A 10,359-nucleotide genomic window follows, 5' to 3' on the forward strand; every position below is an offset into this window, starting at 1 on the left:
GTGGAATGTAATCACATGTCAGTTCAAGTATAATATATTTGTCCAATGAATACCCGTTCATCATCTGCAATTCCTCTTGGTATAACAATTTTAATGGCCAGTAGTGTATATAAATAAGAAAACATGGAAGCTATATTCTTCATTGAGGATACGATAGCGGTACGTTTACAAAATCAATGACGCAGTTATTTATTCGAACTGTTTCATCATTTCACAAGTAACTGGTGCATTTACAGACATTATCGAGGATTTACCTCAAGTAAGGCGCTACACGAAGAAAAATTGCGTCGTATTAAAATTGTTTCTATTAGTTTGGGTTTGCAAATTGAATTGATTTTGATGTTTTGTATGTGGTTATCACACATTCCTTGCCTAATGTGCACAAAGTAACTGCCGAAATATTTAGTTCTATTAAAACTGAGAACCAAAACGAATCGAAACATAACGTGAAAATGCTGCTTTTTTATTCGTGTGTTACCATTTACTAAATATACAAATAAACACTTGGTAACGGCTTTTATCTACATCTACATCTACGTGATTACTCTGCAATTCACATTTATGTGCTTGGCAGAGTCCACTGAAACTAATTGTGAAACGCAGAAAGACTTTAAATAGATAGCATCCTTAGTGAAGAAACGTCGCATTCACTTGAGGCTGCAAGCTTTTGGACGACGTTTTAGAGAAGACTGCTGAACATTTCGTATGTAGAATGGATAACTGTCGATCATGTGCTGAACTTAACTGGAGAGAAAAAAGCGTTCGGTGCTAGTGATAAGATAATATGATAATTTCAACAACCGATTTCCCAGTCGATTGTTTTTTCGTTCAGTCGTTTTCTTCAGTCGAATGGAGCAACCGAGTGAAGCTGGTCTCTATGGCTACTTCACGTCTAATAATGTTTTCCATTCACTCTCCAGATTTTTGTTCTTTCACTTACAGAAAGGCAACTGACTGGGGCAGTTTCTGACTTCTGAATCAGCTATGCTAAAATTTTGTCTTCAGTTTAGTGTGATTTCACTTACGTTTTCAGTCTTTTCGGTAATAAGTAAGTCTTGAATAGGGACGTCATCTTTTATAAAGACAAAGAACACATCTTACACTTTCCAATCACATTAATATGACCACCTGTTGAAACACTGAATAACCATCTTTTGCAGTGCAAAGGGCTGCGAGACCCGGAGGAAGTGCATCAGAGAAATTGTGGATGATACCAACAGGGATTTGGAGCCACGCCGACTCCAGTGCCTTGGCCACATCTGCTAGTTTTCGTATCAGAGGATCCATGGCGCAAACAACCCACCACTCACGTACACGTGAGCTATGTAACACGTTGCATTCTCCTCCTGGTAGCTGGTATTGTGTCGAGGAAAAACAAACTGCATGAAGAAGAAGACATGTTGTCCAAGGACAGGTACGTAGTTGTACTTATCCATTATGTCTTCCAAAATGAGGAGATCAGCTCCGGCCTGGAGCCTTCCGACGATTTTGGCAGTGTGTTCGCAAAAGACGTGTCACGCCGCACACGCCAACGGCCATCAGCTATCTGAAAAGGCCCTCTTTCTCCCCTCAGTTGACGTCTAGTTGCGGTAACATATTGCAGCGGTCGTTGGCGATGAACACTCTCAGCATTCCAGAATGAGATTTTCACTCTGCAGCGGAGTGTGCGCTGATATGAAACTTCCTGGCAGATTAAAACTGTGTGCCCGACCGAGACTCGAACTCGGGACCTTTGCCTTTCGCGGGCAAGTGCTCTACCAACTGAGCTACCGAAGCACGACTCACGTCCGGTACTCACAGCTTTACTTCTGCCAGTATCCGTCTCCTACCTTCCAAACTTTACAGAAGCTCTTCTGCGAACCTTGCAGAACTAGCACTCCTGAAAGAAAGGATATTGCGGAGACATGGCTTAGCCACAGCCTGGGGGATGTTTCCAGAATGAGATTTTCACTCTGCAGCGGAGTGTGCGCTGATATTAAACTTCCTGGCAGATTAAAACTGTGTGCCCGACCGAGACTCGAACTCGGGACCTTTGCCTTCCGCGGGCAAGTGCTCTACCAACTGAGCTACCGAAGCACGACTCACGTCCGGTACTCACAGCTTTACTTCTGCCAGTATCCGTCTCCTACCTTCCAAACTTTACAGAAGCTCTTCTGCGAACCTTGCAGAACTAGCACTCCTGAAAGAAAGGATATTGCGGAGACATGGCTTAGCCACAGCCTGGGGGATGTTTCCAGAATGAGATTTTCACTCTGCAGCGGAGTGTGCGCTGATATGAAACTTCCTGGCAGATTAAAACTGTGTGCCCGACCGAGACTCGAACTCGGGACCTTTGCCTTTCGCGGGCAAGTGCTCTACCAACCGAGCTACCGAAGCACGACTCACGTCCGGTACTCACAGCTTTACTTCTGCCAGTATCCGTCTCCTACCTTCCAAACTTTACAGAAGCTCTTCTGCGAACCTTGCAGAACTAGCACTCCTGAAAGAAAGGATATTGCGGAGACATGGCTTAGCCACAGCCTGGGGGATGTTTCCAGAATGAGATTTTCACTCTGCAGCGGAGTGTGCGCTGATATGAAACTTCCTGGCAGATTAAAACTGTGTGCCCGACCGAGACTCGAACTCGGGACCTTTGCCTTTCGCGGGCAAGTGCTCTACCAACTGAGCTACCGAAGCACGACTCACGTCCGGTACTCACAGCTTTACTTCTGCCAGTATCCGTCTCCTACCTTCCAAACTTTACAGAAGCTCTTCTGCGAACCTTGCAGAACTAGCACTCCTGAAAGAAAGGATATTGCGGAGACATGGCTTAGCCACAGTCTGGGGGATGTTTCCAGAATGAGATTTTCACTCTGCAGCGGAGTGTGCGCTGATATGAAACTTCCTGGCAGATTAAAACTGTGTGCCCGACCGAGACTCGAACTCGGGACCTTTGCCTTTCGCGGGCAAGTGCTCTACCAACTGAGCTACCGAAGCACGACTCACGTCCGGTACTCACAGCTTTACTTCTGCCAGTATCCGTCTCCTACCTTCCAAACTTTACAGAAGCTCTTCTGCGAACCTTGCAGAACTAGCACTCCTGAAAGAAAGGATATTGCGGAGACATGGCTTAGCCACAGCCTGGGGGATGTTTCCAGAATGAGATTTTCACTCTGCAGCGGAGTGTGCGCTGATATGAAACTTCCTGGCAGATTAAAACTGTGTGCCCGACCGAGACTCGAACTCGGGACCTTTGCCTTTCGCGGGCAAGTGCTCTACCAACTGAGCTACCGAAGCACGACTCACGTCCGGTACTCACAGCTTTACTTCTGCCAGTATCCGTCTCCTACCTTCCAAACTTTACAGAAGCTCTTCTGCGAACCTTGCAGAACTAGCACTCCTGAAAGAAAGGATATTGCGGAGACATGGCTTAGCCACAGCCTGGGGGATGTTTCCAGAATGAGATTTTCACTCTGCAGCGGAGTGTGCGCTGATATGAAACTTCCTGGCAGATTAAAACTGTGTGCCCGACCGAGACTCGAAATCGGGACCTTTGCCTTCCGCGGGCAAGTGCTCTACCAACTGAGCTACCGAAGCACGACTCACGTCCGGTACTCACAGCTTTACTTCTGCCAGTATCCGTCTCCTACCTTCCAAACTTTACAGAAGCTCTTCTGCGAACCTTGCAGAACTAGCACTCCTGAAAGAAAGGATATTGCGGAGACATGGCTTAGCCACAGCCTGGGGGATGTTTCCAGAATGAGATTTTCACTCTGCAGCGGAGTGTGCGCTGATATGAAACTTCCTGGCAGATTAAAACTGTGTGCCCGACCGAGACTCGAACTCGGGACCTTTGCCTTTCGCGGGCAAGTGCTCTACCAACAGAGCTACCGAAGCACGACTCACGTCCGGTACTCACAGCTTTACTTCTGCCAGTATCCGTGTCCTACCTTCCAAACTTTACAGAAGCTCTTCTGCGAACCTTGCAGAACTAGCACTCCTGAAAGAAAGGATATTGCGGAGACATGGCTTAGCCACAGCCTGGGGGATGTTTCCAGAATGAGATTTTCACTCTGCAGCGGAGTGTGCGCTGATATGAAACTTCCTGGCAGATTAAAACTGTGTGCCCGACCGAGACTCGAACTCGGGACCTTTGCCTTTCGCGGGCAAGTGCTCTACCAACTGAGCTACCGAAGCACGACTCACGTCCGGTACTCACAGCTTTACTTCTGCCAGTATCCGTCTCCTACCTTCCAAACTTTACAGAAGCTCTTCTGCGAACCTTGCAGAACTAGCACTCCTGAAAGAAAGGATATTGCGGAGACATGGCTTAGCCACAGCCTGGGGGATGTTTCCGGAATGAGATTTTCACTCTGCAGCGGAGTGTGCGCTGATATGAAACTTCCTGGCAGATTAAAACTGTGTGCCCGACCGAGACTCGAACTCGGGACCTTTGCCTTTCGCGGGCAAGTGCTCTACCAACTGAGCTACCGAAGCACGACTCACGTCCGGTACTCACAGCTTTACTTCTGCCAGTATCCGTCTCCTACCTTCCAAACTTTACAGAAGCTCTTCTGCGAACCTTGCAGAACTAGCACTCCTGAAAGAAAGGATATTGCGGAGACATGGCTTAGCCACAGCCTGGGGGATGTTTCCAGAATGAGATTTTCACTCTGCAGCGGAGTGTGCGCTGATATGAAACTTCCTGGCAGATTAAAACTGTGTGCCCGACCGAGACTCGAACTCGGGACCTTTGCCTTTCGCGGGCAAGTGCTCTACCAACTGAGCTACCGAAGCACGACTCACGTCCGCTACTCACAGCTTTACTTCTGCCAGTATCCGTCTCCTACCTTCCAAACTTTACAGAAGCTCTTCTGCGAACCTTGCAGAACTAGCACTCCTGAAAGAAAGGATATTGCGGAGACATGGCTTAGCCACAGCCTGGGGGATGTTTCCAGAATGAGATTTTCACTCTGCAGCGGAGTGTGCGCTGATATGAAACTTCCTGGCAGATTAAAACTGTGTGCCCGACCGAGACTCGACCGGACGTGAGTCGTGCTTCGGTAGCTCAGTTCATTCTGGCTTTAGCCGTCGCCGCGGTCGGACGTGCTTGTTGTTTACTCCGCGTACGTTAGCGCTATCGCCGGTGTTTGGTGTTTACGTGAAGTTAGCTGTACATTTTCGCTGTTATTTTTTGAGTGGTGTCTCTGATAAGTGTTTTTATAGTGCTTTCGTCCGTTCCACGTTTCGTGCTTCGCCGCAATTTCGGTTGTTGCCGGAATTTCGTCGGAACCGACGACCATGTCTGACACCGTCAGGAAGAATACTTTAGTCTTCTCGTTCGAGAAAGAAACACGGCCGGTCCAACCCACTGCGCTGGAAATCCACGATTGGCTGACTGAGGTAATCGGTATAAATTCTGACTCTGTTCATACCACGCAATTAGATGCTGAAAAATACTGTGTTTTTGTTAAATTTCTGAACTCAGTGACAGTCGATAAGTTGCTTGCAAAATGGGGTAATTCCGTCGAATTTGTTCATCGAGACGGTTCAAAAAGTAATGTCTCTGTACGAAAAGCTGATATCATGTACACCAATGTCAGGATTTTGAATGTTCCAATTGAAATTGATAATCAGTTGATCAAGGACGCTCTTTCTAAATATGGCGAAGTTAAATCTATCTATAACGAAAGATGGTCGAATCTATACAAGATACAGTGTTTTAATGGCATTAGATCCGTTGAAATGGAGGTGAAAGCCAACATTCCGTCCCATATATCCGTTGCAGGCCATAAAGCACATGTTGTGTATTCTGGTCAGGAGCGCACGTGCAATATTTGCAATGAGACAGGTCATTTCCGACAAGATTGTCCGCGCCGTGTTTTTGTTCTTCGGAACAATCTAACACAGCGTCAAAAACTGACCCTCAGCGATGTCTTACCAAATAGCACTTCCCTTCTTTCGGTTAACGACAGTGGTGCATGTACTTCTGCAGTGCCCGCCATAACTACTACGGAGTTCCCTCCCCTGAGCGTCATTACATCACACCCTTCTGTTCCCGATTGCGATCTCCAGAATAAGAAGCGACCGTTGGAAACGACCGATGACGGCTCGGACGGCGAGTCCGCCCGTAATTCGCCTTCCACCCGCAAGCAGAAGCAGTGTAATGCGGATGTGCTCGAGGAAACAAACAGTACATGTATTGACGTGACGACAGCCGCTGAGGCAACCCGGCCGCTGTCGGCGGCTGAACAGGTACAAACGGTCCACGGAGGGGACGCAGTAACGATTGTCGCGGAGACGGAAGAGGCGCTCTCCGAAGCACAAGAGGTGACGGAGCGGAACCCAACTCAAGAACTTACAGACCCACAAACCGCCGACTCAGTCAGTGCTCTGGAGCTAGTGACGGAAGAACAAGGAAATGGCACTCGTAAAAAGGACGCTGTTGAGGCAGCTTCGGTCACAACGGTGGTACAGATAGACAATCCGAATGACGGCGCGTTGAACCAAGATGTCCGAAGACGCCGACTCAAACCGCAACCTACTCTCAAAGCTTCCCGTAACCAAAGCAAACAACAACCAGCACAAGAGGAAGCGACGGCCAAGAACGTCTTGTATGAAATCATCACGGAAAGACCTAAGGAGGTACCTTCAAGTGACATTAGTGATGCAAAGCCCCTCGGTAAAACTAAAACCCGAGATGTTCGGAATCCTGCACCAAAATGAGGCTGTAAGATGAAAAAAAAAAAGGATTTTGTTGAACCAGTTTCATTTCTAATTGTACTACTGTCTTAGTCATATTTCAGAGGAACCAGATGAAGTGTTTACCGAGCTTCAAATACTGACTATTCTTTTAGATGTTTGTTTAAGCGGAGTCGTTTCTCCCTTCTAGAAGCTGCACATCTCTTTTCTTTTTTTTTATTAATATTTTGTTATCTTTTTAATCACTTATTTCCTTTTTATGCAAACTAAATGTCCCAGGCATATACAATTACGACTATCAATATTAACAGGATTACATCCGTGACTAAAGTTACAGCGCTCAAGGATTATTTATATGAGTCAGGGACGGACATTGCTTTCCTACAGGAAGTAGTGCTGACTAATCTTACAGTGCCTGGATATTTGGCGATTTTAAATGTCTCACTTGACACCAACGTCGGTACAGCAATTTTAGTCAGGGAGGGGATTCCTGTCTCGGATATCGAGAGGTTGGACTCCGGCAGAGCGATAGGTATAAAAGTCTTTGGTTCTACCCTTATCAATCTGTATGCCCCTTCTGGCACATCCAATAGAATGGAAAGAGCACAGTTCTATAAAGAAGAAATCATTTATTTATTACGGAAAAACCCAAAAGATCTTATAATAGGCGGTGATTTTAATTGTGTGATAAATAAGAAAGACCAGGTTCCGAATTTTAATAACTGCAATGAACTGAAGCGTTTCGTCACTGTTTTACAGCTTAAAGATGCTTGGGAAATAATGTATCCCACATTTGTGGCATTTACATTCCTAGGTCCTCACTCACGTAGCAGGATCGACAGACTCTACATATCGCAAAGTCTAGTTAGCTCCTTCATTAAAGCAGAGACGATTCCAGTTTACTTTTCTGATCATAGCTCCGTGCTAGCTTCCATCAACCTTACTGCGCAACCCACTCGCCGTTTTAGAAGTTCATGGCACCTTAATACGTCACTGATGCAGGACGACGGATTAGAAGAAAGTTTGACAGAAGCGTGGGCATTGTGCCTCCGCTCTGCAGATAGACACGTCTCAGTACTAGACTGGTGGTGCAACAGGGCAAAGCCTAAACTGAGAAAAGTTCTCATCCAGTATAGTGTACAACGATCGAAAGACTTGAAAAATTCCATAGAATTTTATTATACCATGCTGCGAAATTTATATGAGCAGGCAAACACTTCCAACGTCCGTCTGGCAGATATCAAGCAAACTAAGGCCAAATTGCTCAGTCTTAAAAGACAGCAGATGGAGGGTCTGAAATTAAAATCCAAGGCTAAGACAGTCGTGGAGGATGAACATGCTTCCTTGTACCATCTACTGAAGCACGAAAGAAACAGGAGACGCACCTTCATTGATGGACTTCAGTCTGAAACTGGCGAGACACTCACGACTCAGAGGGACATCGTCAATGCAGTGCACAAAAATTACGAAGACCTATACACTGCCAACCCGGTATGTGAAGAGTCCTTCGATGAGTTCCTTAGTTCCATAGCTCCACAGGTCTCGGACGAGGAAAACGAAGACCTTCTCGTTGAGTGTACTAACGAAGATATCCACAGAATCATCTGCAAATCTCCTCTGAGGAAATCGCCGGGACCGGATGGTTTGCCTGTTGAATTTTATAAACGATACTGGCCACTGATTGGTGACATGTTTACCCGAATGACGAACGAGGTGCTTCAGGGAAAGCATTTACCTGCTGTTTTTAAAGAGAGCACAATAGTACTAATCCCAAAAAATGCTGCAAAAAGAAACCTCAACAACTTTCGTCCTATCTCCCTGTTAAACTCCGATTATAAAATCATCGGCAGAATTTTAAACAACAGACTCTCACAGTTGGCCAAAAAGATAGTAAGTCCATACCAGTCCTGTGTGCCTACCAAGAGCATTTTCAAAAGCATAGCTGAATATAGAGATATAATTGCAATCACTGCTGTGACCACCATAAAATGTGCTATCATGTTTATTGACTTCCAGAAAGCATTTGATCGTGTGGATCATAGATTCCTTAGTGCCACACTGAACAAAATAGGTTTTAATGAGCGAGTCGTAAGTGTGATCAGAAATGTTGCAACAGGCATCAGCGCTTGTATATCAGTTAACTGCCAGAGGACAAAGCAGATTCAGATCAGGCGCGGCGTTCCTCAAGGAAGCCCCCTCTCCATGTTCCTATTCGTGCTTTCATTAGAACCTTTCCTCCGCAGTGTTCATGCCACTCTAACTGGCATCACATTATCTGGTCACCGAACAGTCATAAACGCCTATGCCGATGATGTCGGAGTCGTCCTGCGAAATCCCGACGACATTTTGAAATTGGAAACGCTAATTAAAAAGTACTGTAGAGTCTCCGGAGCAGGTGTCAACGCAAACAAAAGCAAACTCCTAAACCTGCGGGGTTTTCAACATACCACCTTAGCCTGGGCCACAATGGTCACCCAATGCAAAGCACTAGGAATAACACTGACACCTTGTCCGTTAAAAATGGCAGCTATCAATTGGAGAAATACGTCGGGACAACTTCTTGGAACAACAAGAGAAAACCTCCACCGTAACATGAACCAAGTTCAGAGGGTGATTTTCATTAACCACTGCATTCTCTCCAGGAGTTACTTTATAGCACAGATCTTCCCACTACCGAAAATGATTGGAAAAAAGATAATGTCTACCATTGCCAGCTATCTTTGGAGAGGGGATATATTCAGAGTCGACGCAAGAACTGCGACCTTAGATCCCAGGAATGGAGGTTTGGGGTTAGTTGACATCAGAAATAAGGCGTCTGCGCTTTTTATAAAAAGGACCGCCACTATCCTTAGCGACCACGCTGATAGCATTACAACTAAATTATTTGAAGTTGTCAGGCCTGCCAGTTTACAGGCGCCGGTGAATGTGCAAACAATAAATAACCGGCTCCAGTACGTTCGTGTATATTTTGTGGAATTCAGCTATCTCGGCGGTGTCATCATCAACTCACGACGGATCACGGTCCGCGATATTCTGTGCCATCGAAAGAAAATGGAGGGGAGAAACAAATTGGAAAGTAAATACCCACACACTGATTGGGACGCCATATGGAAAAATATTAATATGCGTGGTCTACCATCGGACGTCAAGTCAGCGTGGTATAAAACAGTGAATGAGACCGTAAGCACCAATGAAAGGTTACATGCAATCGGCGTTAGCGACACGAACCTATGTCTCAAATGTAAATTGATCGACACGTTAGTGCACAGATTCACGTGCGGTGGCAATCTACAACTCTGTAATTGGATTAGGGAACAACTGGCTTTTCTTACGAGATCTTCGGTGGAAAATTTTCCCCCTGTTACATTCCTCAGGCCTCAGACTTGCTATTTTCCAGCAGCAAAAAACAACTCGGTCCATTGGTTAATGGGACACTATGTGAATTACGTAATTAATCACCTGGGAAATGACAATTCCACTGATTTTTACATGTACTTGAAGTGTGCTTTTTATACCGCCCTGAAATATAAAGACCACAAGAAAAACTACGGCAATATGCTTAAAATTGTATTCGAGCGACTGGGCATTGGTTGACAAGCCAACGAGATAAACAAAAATCGTTTATTTAAGCGAAACGACGCTTAAACAAAAACAATTGGGGAGAAGTACAATTTTACA

General features: G+C 45.7%; 1 non-coding gene across 1 annotated transcript; it reads right to left on the bottom strand.

The window, feature by feature from the left end:
• Positions 1-2,002: 2,002 nt before the first annotated feature.
• On the bottom strand, positions 2,003-2,077 carry Trnap-cgg (transfer RNA proline (anticodon CGG)). Its single transcript has one exon. It is a non-coding gene; the product is annotated as a tRNA-Pro (tRNA).
• Between the last annotated feature and the right edge of the window lie 8,282 nt (positions 2,078-10,359).

This window comes from Schistocerca gregaria, chromosome 6 (assembly GCF_023897955.1).
Source record: "Schistocerca gregaria isolate iqSchGreg1 chromosome 6, iqSchGreg1.2, whole genome shotgun sequence".
Taxonomy (NCBI): domain Eukaryota; kingdom Metazoa; phylum Arthropoda; class Insecta; order Orthoptera; family Acrididae; genus Schistocerca; species Schistocerca gregaria.